Source organism: Corythoichthys intestinalis, chromosome 22 (genome assembly GCF_030265065.1).
Source record: "Corythoichthys intestinalis isolate RoL2023-P3 chromosome 22, ASM3026506v1, whole genome shotgun sequence".
In the NCBI taxonomy this organism is placed as follows: Eukaryota; Metazoa; Chordata; class Actinopteri; order Syngnathiformes; family Syngnathidae; genus Corythoichthys; species Corythoichthys intestinalis.
This window is the reverse complement of record NC_080416.1, coordinates 17,556,820-17,573,192: the sequence shown is the minus strand read 5'-3', so window position 1 is coordinate 17,573,192 and position 16,373 is coordinate 17,556,820. Positions and strand designations below refer to the sequence as shown.

General features: G+C 42.1%; 1 long non-coding RNA gene across 1 annotated transcript in view; it reads left to right on the top strand.

Moving 5' to 3' along the window:
• LOC130910607 (uncharacterized) overlaps positions 1-15,426 on the top strand; it is a 36,267-nt gene extending 20,841 nt beyond the window's left edge. Inside the window, exons 2-3 of the long non-coding RNA XR_009061884.1 lie at positions 9,396-10,173; positions 10,436-15,426. This is a non-coding gene — a long non-coding RNA (uncharacterized LOC130910607). The remainder of the gene's footprint in view (positions 1-9,395; positions 10,174-10,435) is intronic.
• The last annotated feature ends 947 nt before the right edge of the window (positions 15,427-16,373 follow it).

Here is a 16,373-nt window from a genome sequence, read left to right as displayed (position 1 = left end):
AGCAGTGATGTTTTGGGGCTGTCGTTGGGCAACACGGATTTTCAACTCCCTCCACAGATTTTCTATGGGGTTGAGATTTGGAGATTGGCTAGGCCACTCCAGGAACTTGAAATGCTTCTTACGACACCACTCCTTTGTTGCCCTGGCTGTGTGTTTGGGATCATTGTCATGCGGAAAGAACCAGCCACGTCTCATCTTCAATCCCGTTGCTGATGGAAGGAGATTTTCACTCAAAAGCTCTCGTTAAATTGCCCCATTCATTCTTTCCTTTACACAGATCAGTCACCCTGGTCCCTTTGCAGAAAAACAGCCCCAAAGCATGATGGTTCCACCCCCATGCTTCACAGTGGGTATGGTGCAATTCAGTATTCTTTCTTCTCCAAACACGAGAACCTGTGTTTCTACCAAAAAGTTCTATTTTGGTTTCATCTGACCATAACACATTCTCCCAGTCCTCTTCTGGATCATCCAAATGCTCTCTAACGAAACCCCAGACGGGCCTGGACGTGTACTGGCTTCAGCAGGGGGACACGTCTGGCAGTGCAGGATTTGAGTCCCCGTCGGTGCATTGTGTCACTGATAGTAGCCTTTGTTACTGTGGTCCCAGCTCTCTGTAGGTCATTCACTAGGTCACCCCATGTTGCTCTGGGATTTTTGCTCACCGTTCTTGTCATCATTTTGTCCCCAGCAATAAGTGTACATGCAGGTTATGCTGTTATAGCATCCCTACCAATTTTGAGACCAAACCTACGCCCTTGTCATAAATATTCACTCAGATCACATTCTAATCACAATGAATTTCCAAAATTTAACATACAGTGAGGAGCAAAAGTATTTGTACTCCATGTGATTTTGCAAGTTCACCCACTTAGAAAATAAGTAGATGTCTGAAATTTCAATCATAGATGCATTTTCACTTCCGGAACTCACATTGTATGATTTTTCAATAATTTATTTGTGATTTACTGGGGTTCATAAGTATTTGTACCCCGAGAAAATCAGTGCTAATATTTAGTGCAGAAGCCATTTTTTGCAATTACAGAGTTTAGACACTTTCTGTAGTTCTTCACCAGGTTTTCACATATGGAAACAGGGATTTTGGCCCATTCCTCCACACAAATTTTCTCTAGATCTGTCAGGTTTCGGGGTTGTCGTTGAGAAACACAAAGTTTCAGCTCCATCCAAATATTTTCTCATGGATTGAGGACTAGAGACTGGCTAGGCCACTCTAGAGCCTTGATACAAGCTCAAAAATCTGACGATACATTTCACCATTCATTCTCTGCTTTATACAGTACAGTGTTCGTGTCCCCTTTGCCGAATAGTAGCCCCAAAGCATGAGGTTTCCACCCCCGTACTTCACAGCGGGGATGGTGTTCTTCGGATTGTACTCATCCTTCTTTTCCTCCACACATGGCGAGTAAAATTTAAACCAATATGTTCTCCTTTGGTCTCATCTGACCACATGACTTCCTCCCATTTCCCCTCTGCATCATTCAGATGGTCCCTGTCAAACTTCAGACATGCCTTCACATGTATTGGCTTCAACATGGGAACCTTTAACCGTTGCACAGTCGTGTTCAACTGACACTAGCATTTGAAACTGCATCCAGCTCTCTTCAGGTCATTGACCAGCTCCTTTTGTGTAGTTCTAAGCTGAGCCCTCACTTTCTCATCATGAGTGATGCCCCACGAGGAGAGATTTTACATGGACCCCCAGTCCGAGGTAGATTATCAGTAAGGTTTAGTCTTTTTATTTTCTAACACTTGCTACAACTGTTGATTTATTCTCACCAAGCTGCTTTCCAATTTTCCCGTAGCCTTTTCCAGCTTTGTGGAGCTCAACATTTTCCTTGGTGTCTTTCAAAAGCTCTCTGGTCTTTTCCATGGTAGCAGTTGGATTATGACTGACTGTGGGGTGCTCGGGTGACAATAATGAGCTCAAACAGGTGGTGAGTGGGTGGGGACTCATGGAGTAAAGGTGGACATTTTTTAAGGTAGACTGACAACTCTTTGAGTGTCATAATTATTGCTGATCCTCAAGGTACAAATACTTTATTGAATCCCAGTAAACTCCAAATAAATTATTTTTTAAAAATCATACAATGTGATTTCTTGATTTTTATGAGTGGAAATGCATCTGCAATTGACATTTCAGACCTCTACCTATTTTCTAAGTGGGTAAACTTCCAAAATCACAAGGAGTGCAAATAATTGTGCTCCTCATTGTATAACCCCATGCCCACTTTCAGTCCTAAAGCGACTTCTTGTCAATTCAAGTTGATTAAGTTCACCTACTAGTCAACCAAACACAGACACCTGAAAACCTCTGGGTGACATGCCGCTTTTAACATTAACAAAACGTGTCCAAAGACACCAGACCAGAATATTTTCCCTGATCAAGAATTTGCTTCATCTAATCTTCACTCAGCTTCCTTTTAAGAAGAAAGCCTTCACTGCCAGTTGATGAAAACGAGTTTGACGGAGAAGTACGCCGCAGGCCGCTTCTTTAATCGCACTCGGTTCATGCATCATTCACCACGGAGAATTAGTGAGATGAAGTTGAATCTCCAGGGTCTCGAAAGGCGAAACGCGCTTGTTTGGGTGGGAATGACTCCAATGTTAGGGTATCAATTAGCACTAAGGTTCCCTAGCAAGATTGAAGAAAAGTCTGCTCCCACTAATCGCTCAGTTTTAGAAGATTAAAAATTGCCAGAACTGTGTTCATATACTAGTCCTTCTAAAATAATTAGCATATTGTTATAAAGTTCATTATTTTCTGTAATGTAATGATAAACATTAGACTTTCATATATTTTAGATTAATTACACAAAAGTGAAGTACTTCAAGCCTTTTATTGTTTTAATATTGATGATTTTGGCAAAAAAGTCAAGGAAAAAAAAAATCCCTATCTTTATAAATTAGCATGTCATGAAAAGGTACTCTAAAGAAGCTACTAACATAATCATCTGAATCAACGAATTAACTCAAAACCACTGCAAAGGATTCCTGAGGCTTTTAAAGACTCCCAGCCTGGTTCATTACTCAAAACCGCAATCATGGGCAAGACTGCTGACCTGACTGCTGTCCAGAAAGCCATCATTGACTCAAGCAAGAGGCTAAGACACAGAAAGAAATTCCTGAGCGAATAGGCTGTTCCCAGAGTGCTGTATCAAGGCACCTCAGTGGGAAGTCTGTGGGAAGGAAAAAGTGTGGCAGGAAACGCTGCACAACCAGAAGAGGTGACCACACCCTGAGAAAGATTGTGGAGAAGATGTTAAGGCAAGGTAGGCAAAGTTGATGTGGACCAAAATGCGAGCCGGAATCAGATGAAGTGTGAAGTGGTATTTATTGTACAAGGACAAAGTGTTGAGCGGCTGGTGGGTTGAATGGTCAATGGCTGTGGCTGCGAGGGCGTTGATGGGTGGGTGTCCTGATGGCAAAAAACAGAATTGGTTAAAAGTTCAAAGACAAGAGTCACAAACTACAAGCTTAGTTGGCCGATGTACCAATGGTGACTGGCAGAATCATCTGGCACCTGCTTGCTGCCCAGGCCGATCCTTATGAGCAGTGTTGATTGTTGATGAGCTGCAGGTGCGCTCCCAGGTGAGCCAAGATTGGAGTGATTCCAGACATCAAAAACAGGAAGTGTTACACCAATAAAAGCCAGCAGAGGGGACTGTGGGCAAGGCCCACCACAGAAGAACTGATTCCAGACCTTGGGGGACCTGCAGAAACAGTGGACTGAGTCTGGAGTAGACACATCCAGTGCCACCGTGCACAGGCATGTGCTGGAAATGGGCTACAGGTGCAGCATTCCCCTGGTCAAGCCACTTTTGAACCTGAAACAGCGGCAGAAGCGCCTGACCTGGGGTACAGCGTAGCAGCACTGGACTGTTGCTCAGTGGCCCAAAGGACTTTTTTCAGATGAAAGCAAAGTTTGCATGTCATTCGGAAATCAAGGTGCCAGAGTTTGGAGGAAGACTGGGGAGAAGGAAATGCCAAAATGCCTGAAGTCCAGTGTCAAGTACCCGCAGCCAGTGATGGACTGGGGTGCCATGTCAGCTGCTGGTGTTGGTCTACCGTGTTTTATCAAGGGAAGGGTCAATGCAGCTAGCTATCAGGAGATTTTAGAGCACTTCATGCTTCCATCAGCTGAAAAGCTTTATGGAGATAAAGATTTTGTTTTTCAGCACGACCTCGCATCTGCTCACAGTGCCAAAACCACTGGTAAATGGTTAATTGACCATGGCATTCCTGTGTTCAATTGGCCTGCCAACTCTCCTGACCTGAACCCTATTGAGAATCTGTGGGATATTGTGAAGAGGAAATGGTAATGGTAAATGGTGTTACACTTATATAGCGCTTTTCCAGGAAGTTGAGAGACACCAGACCCAACACTGTGGATGAGCTTAAGGCCGCTATTGAAGCATCCTGGGCCTCCATAACACCTCGGCAGTGCCACAGGCTGATTGCCTCTATGCCACGCCGCATTGAAGCAGTCATTTCTGCAAAAGGATTCCCGACCAAGTATTGAGTGCATAGCTGATATAATTAATTGAAGGTTGACTTTTTTTGTATTAAAAAACTTTCTTGTATTGGTCTGATGAAATAGGCAAATTTTTTGAGAAAGGGATTTTTGTTTTTTCTTGACATTTTTGCCAAAATCATCAATATTAAAACAATTAAAGGCTTGAACTACTTCAGTTGTGTGTAATGAATCTAAAATATATGGAAGTCTAATGTTCATCAGTACATTACAGAAAATAATTAACTTTATCACAATATGCTATTTTTTTTTAGAAGGACTAGTACAAACAGATGATAAAATACGTCTACAGCTTTGACAACTGGTCAGATAAGGTTCGTCTATATAGGCTTTGTCTCTACAGATTAGTATTTCAGGGCTTTAATTTGCATAATCATTATTACGTAAGATTTTTTTAGCATTATTGGGATGCAGGGGCGAGAAAATCCCAGGAAAATGGGAGAGAAACAATTTCCCGTGACCTGCACGGTCTTTGTATTACAGCCTCTCGACAGGCGAAGGCAGCGAGCACAATAAGGTGACGCTCGCAAGGCGCCGCCGTGCGTCCCTTAGCTTGTGTCTGTCGAAATGATTTACATTGAAGCCCCATGCTGTACTGTATGTGGGCTGCTGCATCAACATAATCTGAATTGTACCGGAGCAGCATGCTTCCCTAAGGCTGTCCTGTTCAAAGAGCTTGTCCACATGTGGTGACAGTATACAGTGTACAATGCAGAAACACATTCTTTATTTATTTTCCTGGTTTCTTACCGCAAAACTAATGAATTAAGCATGTGGCTAGTTCCAGTTTTGGAACTCCCATGAATGTGCCATTCACAAGTATGCAAACATCTTCGAAAATGTTGTACGATCCCCGAGGCCGGGAAATTTGAAAAAAAAGGAAAAAAACTCATTTGCTCCCAAAAACCTACAAATATGTACTATTTTTTATTGTTTCAGTTGTTGAAATTCGCCTCCCCAGTCAAGCCGTACGGAAACAACGACAGCCAAACAAAGTGCCACTCTGCCGATGCTGCCTCGTGCGCCAACCGGGAAGGTGGAATTTCACGCGTTCATCTCTAATGTTAACCCTATATACTGACTCCAAGTTCCAAAAGTTTAAAAAAGACTCGCCGAAAGCAGGTTGACAATTTATTCGTCGACAATGGTCAAAAACGGCAAAAACAGACGACGGAGGGACCATTCTGGATCCAAAGCAAGGCTACATAGAAAATGTTTCCGAGTAGCAAATCTGTCTTATCTCAGTGTCCAGTGTTTTTTAAGTCCGCGGCGTAGAGGGCCGGCTGAAGGTGTGTCCGGGCGTTGTTTTGGGATCATCCCTCTCTGGCCAGTTTCGGGCTGTTTAGGTCCGTGCGTGGATGGGATGTGGTTGCCACAGCGACCGACGCTGGTCTTGAGGTCACAAGCACCTGCTATCAACTTTGTTATCCGGGCTGGCGCTACTTGTGTTAGGACAAAGCGCGCTGGTCTTTGTCCTTGTTCGTTTGTCGAGAGAACTGATTGCATGAGTTGGTGCGTCTATTCTGTTTCTTTAAACTATGGTGTGCTATTTATTTTACATTAGGTGTGTTAGAGTAGTGCAGTCCTACAGTGAATATGAGAAATGATACTATTCCCTGATTGATTATATTACATGTGTTCGAGTAATGCAAACAGTTAGACGGTGCCTACGAGAAACGCTACCATTTTTCCTTTTCCCCCTCATGAGCGCCGATAAGGTGATTCACTTTACTGTGTTCAAGGCCACTGAGTAAAGTCTGCCTAAACTATAGTTAAATGAATGTGTTATACTAATGAAAACTATTATATGGTATGTGCGAGAACGGTAACTTTTTCCGTCACAGTGTCCCAAAGACGTATTTATACGTCTTTTACGTTTTTTTCATAAGAGACATCTCTGGGTTCGGATTCAACTGAGCTCTAAAGCACAAAGCTGAAAATCCGTTTTAAAGCAATAAAACTGGCCACTGGAGGGCAGTAGCTCATTTGGTAAGACCCCCAACCCGATTCAACGGCATTGAACGGCCGGGCAGCACGGCGGAAGGATGCCAGGCGGCAGACGACTAAACAGAACAACCGAGAGGACGCCCGGGATGCCAGGTGCTGGACGACCGAGCAGAACGACTGGGACCACCAGTGCGGCGGACAATGTCGTTGAGCCTGCTCGCTGAGCAGACCCCACAGAGACTCAAAACAATCCATCTTTATGAGACAGGCTGCGATGAGGGAAAAGTTTACGTGGCTGTCGCGGCAACAACAGCGTCATTTCTTCTAGTTAGTTATGTGTAAATAAATTGTTACTTTGCTATCAAAAGCTCTATTTGTCTTGCTGTTTGTTATTTTGTAAAAGGAAATTATTCAGATGTTTGGGATGTAACTAAAGCAAAAAATAGCTGTGTTAAAGTCAAAGTTATGTTTGAAATGTATGCTTTCACAAAAAGCTCGATTTCTCTTTTTTCATCAGAAATTGGAAAATTGCTCCAGCTAAGCTATTTTCTAATGCTGATTTCTAAAGAATGGAAACAGATATGAACTAACTTTTTTTCCTGCTGAAAGAAGAGAGTTTAATCTGTCTTTTGGTGGGTTCCATGTCTATATAGCAATAGAACAGAATTTTCTGTGGGCCTTGCAAAATCAGTCAAAATCCAGTTAAACGGCCGGGAGCGAAGGGCCTTGCTCCGGTGAAAATGGCTGGGAGTGAATGAGTTAAAAGGTGCAGATTCCGAACCCCCTTGGGAGGTTGTGTTCCAGGTGGCAGTGAGCATTTTGTGGCAAACTTTGAATGCGTCCTATCATAGAGAATCCGTCGTCATCGTGGCATTCTGTTTGGTGGACGTCACGGCTGATGAAACATTGATAAATGAGCTTTCTTGGAAGTTTGGGACAAAATAGGTCTCACACTTCAAGTTGCTAAGCTAAATGAGATCTTGATGTACGTTTGTGTGGAACTGTAGTTCACAACAACAATGAAAAACGATTCCGTTCTCCCCGAAACTAGTAAAGCTCGTTACTAGGCTATTGCAATCTCTCGTAATCCTTTAATAAAATTTGTTGTTTTCTTGTGCAACAAGTGGAATCGATCGAGAGCCAGGCGAATGGGCCAAGTCCTAACGGCGACTGGCAGAGGGAGTGTGGAAATCACGTAAAAATGTGACAAAAACAGAAAGTGGTCATGCTATAAAATTATTGTACTAAACCATAGAAAATAACCATGAATGCATCTAAAACTACTTTATTTGTATACTGCTCGCTTGATTAAACTCCAAACTACTCACGCATCCACGGGCTCAAATGCACTGTACTCGATGTGACGGGGAACATCAATGGAAAGCAACTTCAGACCGGACGTGTTGCAGCGATGAAGCAAATTTATTTAAGTTTCTTTCATTTAATAATTTGCATATTTCCTTGATACCTCAAAATACTTCCAAACCGCAAACATGTTGGCTGTGAGCTAGTAGTTTTGCTTCTCGTCGTGTTTTGATGACATCATCACAACAGGAATACAGTTCTTCACACTTTCCAGTGGTAAACGTTCGGTCTTTCAACCGAAAACTGAAAATGCAATTTTCGGCCGAAAGTTTTTGGCGCCAAATTTTTGGTCTAGTTCAAACACGACTTTGTGATGTAAAACCTTGATGGGAAAGTTTTTTGAGGCGTGGGTTTATTTTGTAAACAATTGAATTTTTGTTTTTGTTTTTTAATTCAAATTCGTATATTGAATGTAAACAGTGTGCTTTCTAAATCTAACACTGCATGTCAAAGTGTTTGATTCAAAATTCGATTGACAATTACATTCTCCAAAATTCTGTTTGGGTTTCAAGCCAGGTTTAGGGTTTCAAAGTGGAATTTTAACCTCATTATGATCTCAAATTAAGTTTTTACGCAAGGCGAAGATATTTAACACTGGAATTCCCGGGTTTTTTTGGTTCTAAAGAAATACCAGAAAGGCGTCAAATGACCCCAATACCAAACTGACTACTGGGCTATGTCAAACAATAGACCACTCAAACAAGCAATCAAGCAGGCCACTCCCCTACAAACTCCTGTGGAGTCGCTGCCTAGGTGTGAAGGGAGGGGGGGGGGTTAACTCTATATAGCTGCAATTAGCATCTTGAAAATATGAGAGACGGGTGGAGTTCTTGGTGGGTCTTGCAAAGGAATTGGCTCGCTCTCATGTGGGCGCAAAGAAGGCGCAGAAGGAAAAATTGTTTCAGCAACAACCTCCAACACCTAGCCCCGGGAAAAGGGCGAAGTGTCATATGTCATCACATAAAAACTGTTGTGTTTTTTTTTTTTTTTTTTATTACACCGTCCCTTTTACTGTAGGCAAACTGCAGCTTTTGGAATATGTAAAAAGGTTGTCCGCCCGATTGCCTGCCTGAGCGGTCCACTGTCCGACAAAGCCAAGGCAGCCCTCCCTCACAAACACCCAAGATGCTAATTGGAGCAATCCAACAATGCGGTTTTGTGAGTGTACATAAATGGGAATGACTTTTGAGGAGTGCTCACAAAGTATATGCTGATTAGGGTCAGATGATCCTTCTCTGGTTACAAATGTGATTTGTATCAACTGATCCACCCTTGGTAGTTCTAGTGTTAAATTTGTGGTTGAACTCGGGTCTGAACTTAGAGTTAGGGTTTCAAGCAAGTTTTAGGATTTGAAAGGTGGTATTCTAGACGGGATTAAGGCTTTAAACAAGGGTATGGGTTGAAAATGGCTGCACAGTTTCAAGATTAAGAAGTTAAGGTTCAAAACCAACTTGAGTTTCAGAAGAGATTCAAGCAAGGTTCATAGTTTTATTTCATGCCACGACAAACTCACCCTCTCCTCCTCTTCCCTGAGGTCGGGCATGGTGCTGACACAAAGCGTCACGGCAGTGATGGCCACGAACAACACGGAGAGACAGGCAAAAATCTTCCCAGGGATTCCGGAGTGAGGGTTCTCCACCATGTCCCTCAGTCTACGCATGCAGCCGCCTCCCTGGTCATCTTCCGGCTCATCAGCCAGCTGCTGGCTCTCCTCGCAGGACTGCGGCGTGACCAACTCGGCCTCCTCTTCCTCCAGCCTCCGCATCTCCTTGTACTCTTCCTGGCGGAGACGCAGCTTTCTCAGGCAACACCAGTCTAGCTTGTTCTCCTCCACGCCCCAGTAAAGCAGCTCCTCCTGGAAGGACAGGGCGCACATCTCCCTGAGCAACCGCAGTTTGCCCGCCGCCAAGAAGGTGACGATGGTGCGGAAGGCCGACGGGCTACGGTCGAAGAAGAACTCATTGCGGCTGCCGTCGTAGTCGTCGCACACGTCCATGATCTCTGCTTCATTACTGCAACCGCGCAGCTTCCCCAGCCTGGTCATGGGGAACTCATCCAAGGTGGACCAAGGGATGCGGTACTTGATTCCTCCCACGTTGATAATGGCCGCCCCTTCGTCGGTGTCCTGCTGTCGGTTCAGCGGCTTGAGCAGGTGCTGGGCCCGCTTGTAAAAGACACCCTTCTTGGAGGATACCTCCTGGAGGTTCTCCACTCGTTTAAAGTGGAAAGTAGTGAACTGGTTCTCTGTGCTGCCGGCCAGGAAAGCCACCTCCTGGTACATGGCGACCACGTTGCTTCACGATGGAGGGCAGGTGGGTCGCGGCTTGTCAGCCATTCAGCAATACGCCGCGACTCTGTCAAACGCAGAGACAGAACGTTAGTCGTAAATTTATTCATTAGAGTTTGACACTTGACATCCAATCCATATGAACTGGGAGGGCTCCCAGTTTAAATGGTTTGGACATTTAATCTATTGCCATCAGTTTAAGCCAAATAGTTAAAGTTTCACTGTACTGTTGGAATAAAAATCATCACAAGTTTCATTACCACTTCTGTCTTTCTATTTCATTCCAGGTATCATTTGAAAGGACATTAGGCCATCATTTGACAGACAACTTGCATCGTCTTTAAGTTTTCTAAATCACTCCCTTTCACATAGTTTTTCAAATAACGTTGGAAAAGCGAAACGGTGTTGCAGAAGTACCTGGTAAGAACTTGTTTTTGTTCCTAACAGCATTTCACCTGAAACTTAGCTGCGTCAGAAAGTCATAAAGCTTTAACTAAGAGGACCTCGGCTTTTTCAATGACATCAAGTGGAAAAACATGATGCTCAACAACCTGAAGTACAGCGAAAGTTTGATCACTCTCTGAAGCTTACGCATAATGAAACTTAAGTCTACTTTTAGTTGCAGTTTTGCGACAATAGTAGTCACAGGCTTTCCGTGGCATGATTTGTTAAGGGCAGATCCTGTTTCGAGACAATAGATGTGAGTAGGGGTGTACTATCTAAGGCCCCCCACGATTCGATTCGATTACGATTAATGGTGCGGCGATTCGATTATTGAACGATGATCACGGTATTAACGAAAGGCGTGTGAAATGTCCGATTCTTAGATTCAAGAATGATTCACAAACATCCATATTCCAATCATTTAAATATGCTAAGTAAACTGGAACTTAAACACAGTCAGCGCGGTCATCGGGACGCAATGAGGAACGGACCAAGAGTAAACATCATTCCATACCTCATGCCGCGAGATTAAAAAATGCCAACAGCCGCTACAAACAACGCCCAGTTGCTTGAAACTCCGCCCTCGTTGCTACAAACTACGCCCACATAATGCTATGGTAGATATCACATGTATGTAAAACTAGATGCGAAATGACAGACTCGCTCTGTTTTAGCGAACCTTCCGAGCGAACCTAATTAACTTTTTATCTAAAATACCCCTCAATCGGCAAAAACTTGACTTGAATCTCTCTTTAAATGATGAAACCGTTTTTAAAGCTTTCACATGTCGAAAGTAGACAGAAGGGAAATTATGGAATAACGGGAGCAAGTTTAAGAACTTTAACGGTTGAGTCACGACATTAAATAAATTGAATGAATATCTTATTTAGAGTATCTTATTTATTTCCTGAGTAGGGGTGTGACAAAATATCGAAATGGTGATATATCGTGATACTTTGTATCCAAAATGGTTATTGATATGCTCCTTCCAAAAATCGAGATATCGTTTTAAAAAGGTGTAAATGTCTTAAAAAAAAAAAAAAAAAAAGAACCAACAAGTTGTTACCAAAATCTTCCACCATTATAGTGTCTAAGTCAGACCCGGCGGCCTGGGCGGGCATTAGGGGGCCGGGCCCACCCTGAGAGACTACTGTGCCCGCCCTAGCTCGAATAGACTGTACTGTGTAATTTTTAAAAAAATCTTCCACAAAAACACACACACACACACAGAGAGAGGACGAACCCTCTATGCCAGTGTTTTTCAACCAATTGTGCCACCGCCGTGAGAGATCGTCTGGTGTGCCGCGAGAAATCATCCAATGTCACTTTTTTTTTTTTTTTTTTAACATCGTCGGGCAAAGTTGCAGTAGGAAGGAAGGAGTAGGCAAAAAATTCTCGGTTGTGTGCAGATGAGCGAGGCATTGCTAGTGTTGCATTCAAGAACTGCTCGGATTTCTAGAACTGCACAGATTTCTAGCCATCAGCCACCTTGCTTACGCAACAATGTGGACCCCAGCACGTCTACTGTTCATCATTTGACTCGTCAAGTGTCGATATACACAAAAGTGTCCTTTCCATTTTATCCATATGTGACGGCCGTCAATCCTCCCTCTGTGTTTTATTCCAACACATTATTGAGGACAGTAAGGTGGGTGATGGCTAGACATCCGAGCAGTTCTTGAACGCGACACGAGCAGCTGCCTAGCGCCGTACCGCCATACAAGTTTAAACGTTATCTCCAAATGAACGCCCGTCGCTTCAGAACAAGTCGATAGACTATTTTGTTCGTCTTCGTGAAAACACAGAGAAATGGGCAACCTTTTAAAGAAAAACTACAAAGGTAAATAAGAAAGCCCTGAAATCCAGTTACTTTGTTGCTAAATCCAAAAAGTCCCAAACCGTGGCAGAGACATTAATACTACCTGCCTGCAAAGCCATTGTTAGCGAGATGACCAGCCCTAATGTGCTTAAAGACATTGCTCAAGTCCCCCTGTCTGATTATTCTGAGTTTTTCAAGCCTAACTGCTAAAAAAAATAAAATAAAATAAAAACAGAGAGAGACTGAGAGCTGTTGAAGAAGATTCCTGCCAGTTTTTTGGCTTTGTGTTCATCTTAACAGGCTCAAGTTTCATACTGAGTAAGTATAAATACTGAGAAATTGTTTTATAATTAAATATACTCTACAGAAAGTAATTTTGGAACATTTCGGTGTGGTGTGCCGCAAGATTTTGTCCAATGTAAAAACGTCCCGTGACTCAGAAAAGGCTGAAAAACTGCTCTATTCATCCTATCTTGATCTGTCGTCATTCAATTCAACCAATCTGAGCAGCGAATGAAGGCAATTTCTAGCCAATCACAGATAAGGGGGGCGGGCCGAGTAGCTGGCCATTGGGTACTGCGATTGGATAGGGATTGCTTCGGTTACAGTAATGGCGATTGAGCAGCTCCTCCGTTGCTAATTCAAATTGGAATGGACATCAGTGTTTTTTTCAATAAACTAAAGATGAACTCAAGCCATGACAAAGACGTGGCCGTGAAGGATAGCGCTGCCACCTCCTACAGTTTCACTGACCGACACCATCATCAGAAAATATAACGGGTAAAAGCACCACTGTTCAGGCTAAATTTACGTTGAAGAAGTGGGCCCCCTAAAAAAATGTAATGCCCCCCCTGTAATTTCCTTCTGCAGCCGGGTCTGGTCTCAGTTAACTCTAAGGCTGCATTGACGGTGCTCGACGCCCAATCCATTTAGACTGGGAACGTCCGTTCATTCGAAACCAGAGTATTCACAGTGATTCTCTCTAATTTTCAGGGCATTTACAGGTCACTTTCTGTTCATTTTAGGGCATTTACAGGTCATTTCCTGCTGAGTTTGAGTCACTGCCTATTCATTTGGGTGATTCTCAGGTCACAACTCAAAATAAACAGGAAGTGACTCATAAAATACCCCAAAATCAACAGGAAGTAACTGAAAATCAACAGGTAAATAACCTTAAATGCTCCGAAATTACCTCATTGCCTGCCACTGGCGGCCATAGACGTTCAATCCGTTTGAAGTAGGAGGAATGGCAGCGAACGAACGCTTCATTCATTCACTGCCACCCTCCCAGTTTAAATGGATTGGACGTCTACTAGTGATAAACTCATTCCAATTCACACCAGAAGCTTGTGTTTCCTGTTCATTAGTTGTTTGTAGAATATCCTAGAATGATTTCCTGACCAATGTATCGATAATCGTTGTATCGCCATACCGTCAGATCATTGTTATCGTGCGCTTTGTATCGAAAATCGTATCGTATCGTGAGGTACGAAGAAGTTCCCACCCCTATTCCTGAGGTGCCCCAAGATTCCCAGCTCTAGTATTAACGATGATCACAGGCATGTTTGTAGCGTAATCCTGGTTTTACACGTTCTACATATGGAGTAAACAGTCAATTCCCTGTCCATTGTCATATTGATGAAAAACCAAAATGCTTCCAAATGCTAGTTTTTAATCTGGAGGAGTAAATTTCTCGCTTATTAACTTCCGTTGTCGCTATCATTTAGGTGTCCCGGCAGCAAGAGAGTCTTTTACTTTCATTCTGCGAGCAGCGGTAGTGTTCCTGTTATTAAGTTATTTTGGAAAATTATTGTTTTGGAACATTTATGAATCTTAATCGAAACGTCACGTGTTGAATCTCGATGAATCTAATATGTATTAGCATGCCGCTAGCTGTGAGTACCGTAAATTAGACAATACGTTGGGGAAGTGTGAATTTCAGCAGGGACAGAAAAACTTGTTGCCATTTGGCATGTGTCGATAACCGGTTTCAAGGTATACCGTGGTATGAAAATGTCACGGTTTCAAAACCGCAAAAAGTTTCCATCATACCATCCCTAAGGTATTAGCTATTTTTTTAGTGTACCATAAATGCAGGGAGAAATCCTTCGCTTGCAGCTGAAAGGCTCAATCCTCCTTCACTGGTTGTTGCTCAGTGTCAGTGAGTCAGCTGTGCTACACGATGGCTGGGGGAAGTGAAACTCCTGAACTTATTTTTGCCCCATCGAAGAAAACAAAATCGCTGGTATGGGAATGCTTTAAAAAACTACAGAAAAGTTACAGACATCCGCGGCTTAGAAGAGGGCCAACCGACATGTAAAACATGTTTGTGGAAGGTGGCTACTGAGGAGGCAATGCCTCCAATATGATTTCGCATTTATACAAAATTAAAGGTTAGTAAACACTATCATGAACGTTTCCCGCCAGCTACAAGTTAACTCCAGCATGTTTAGTATGTCTAGCAGTGGTAAAACGTTTTTTTTCTCTTTCTGGCAACTGTCTGTGTTGAGAAAGAGTGTGTTTGTATAATGTAAACATGAGACGAGTCATACACATGTGCTTTTTATGGAAAATAATCTAATTTTTGTTCTGATTGTAATCATGTTGAGCTGTGGCTGTGGTTTTACACTCACCTAAAGGACTGCATTTATTTTAATTCTATTTAGATTTTTTTTTAAATTTATTTTACCGGAATGTTATAACGTATTGGCCCAAATATAAGACGGTGTTTTCTGCATTGAAATAAGATTGAAAAAGAGGGGGTCGTCCTATATTCGCGGTCTAGACATTATACCCATTCACGACGCTAGATGACGCCAGATATCATTGAAGCGATGTTCTGTAATTGTCTCATGTCTCAGCTACTAGTTTAACAAGTTTGCATTATTTTATTGCAATGTTTTTCCTTATTCAGATTTGTTTCAAGACTACAGTTACAGTTAGACTTCACTTTGATAGTTAATGCAGTTATTGCAATATTGTTGTTTTATCACAATAGATTGGTTTATTTACATTTCAAAAACCAGAAGCCATTCATTTACGAATGTGATTGCACTTTAGTTTACATATTTAAATGTTCAGATATTAAGATTTGAATGAGGCAAAATAACATGCTTTTTCTCTCAAATGTATTGTTAAAATTATTTGTTTTAGATGTACAGTAATGATTTTCTGTATAAAAATTAATTTGGTGTTCAAAAAGTCTTTTTTCAAACTTAAGTCTTGAAAAAGAGGGGGTCGTCTTATAATCAGAGCCGTCTTATATTCAAGCCAATATGATTTCACATTTATACAAAATTAAAGGTTAGTAAACACAATTATGAATGTTTCCCACCAGCTACGAGGTAACTCCAGCGCGTTAAGTGTGTCTAGTGGTGGTAAAACGTGTTTTTTTTTTTCTCCCTGGCAACTTTCTGTGTTGAGAAAGAGAGTGTGTGTATAATATAAACATGATACGATTCATACACATGTGCTTTTTATGGATAATAATTCAGTTATTTTTGTTCTGATGGTAATAATGTTGAGCTGTGGCTGTGGGTTTACGCTCACCTGAAGGACTGCATTTATTTGAATTAGAATATTTTTTTATTTTAACTTAACATTATACTTATGTTCCAATTCACTAAAATGTTTTTAAAAAATAAAAATCCTCTTCAATGGGAAAAAAAAGTTGTTGTTTTTTACATAGATATCTCAAAACATTTTAGAGCTGTAGTTGCAATACTGTGAAAACATGATATTTTTGCTTAAGGTTATCATACTATCAGAATCTCAGACAGGCACATACCTAGTTGCCGTGTGGCAGTTTTGCATTGCTGCTCCAATGAAGTCCAATGTGACTATTCGGACACTCGCTATAATGGAACGATCAATTGGAGCAACTCACTCAGTAATTTTTCCCGTAGTCGATTGGGGAACATTAACCACTTCATTTCCTGTCACTGCACAACTGGTCGCAAATG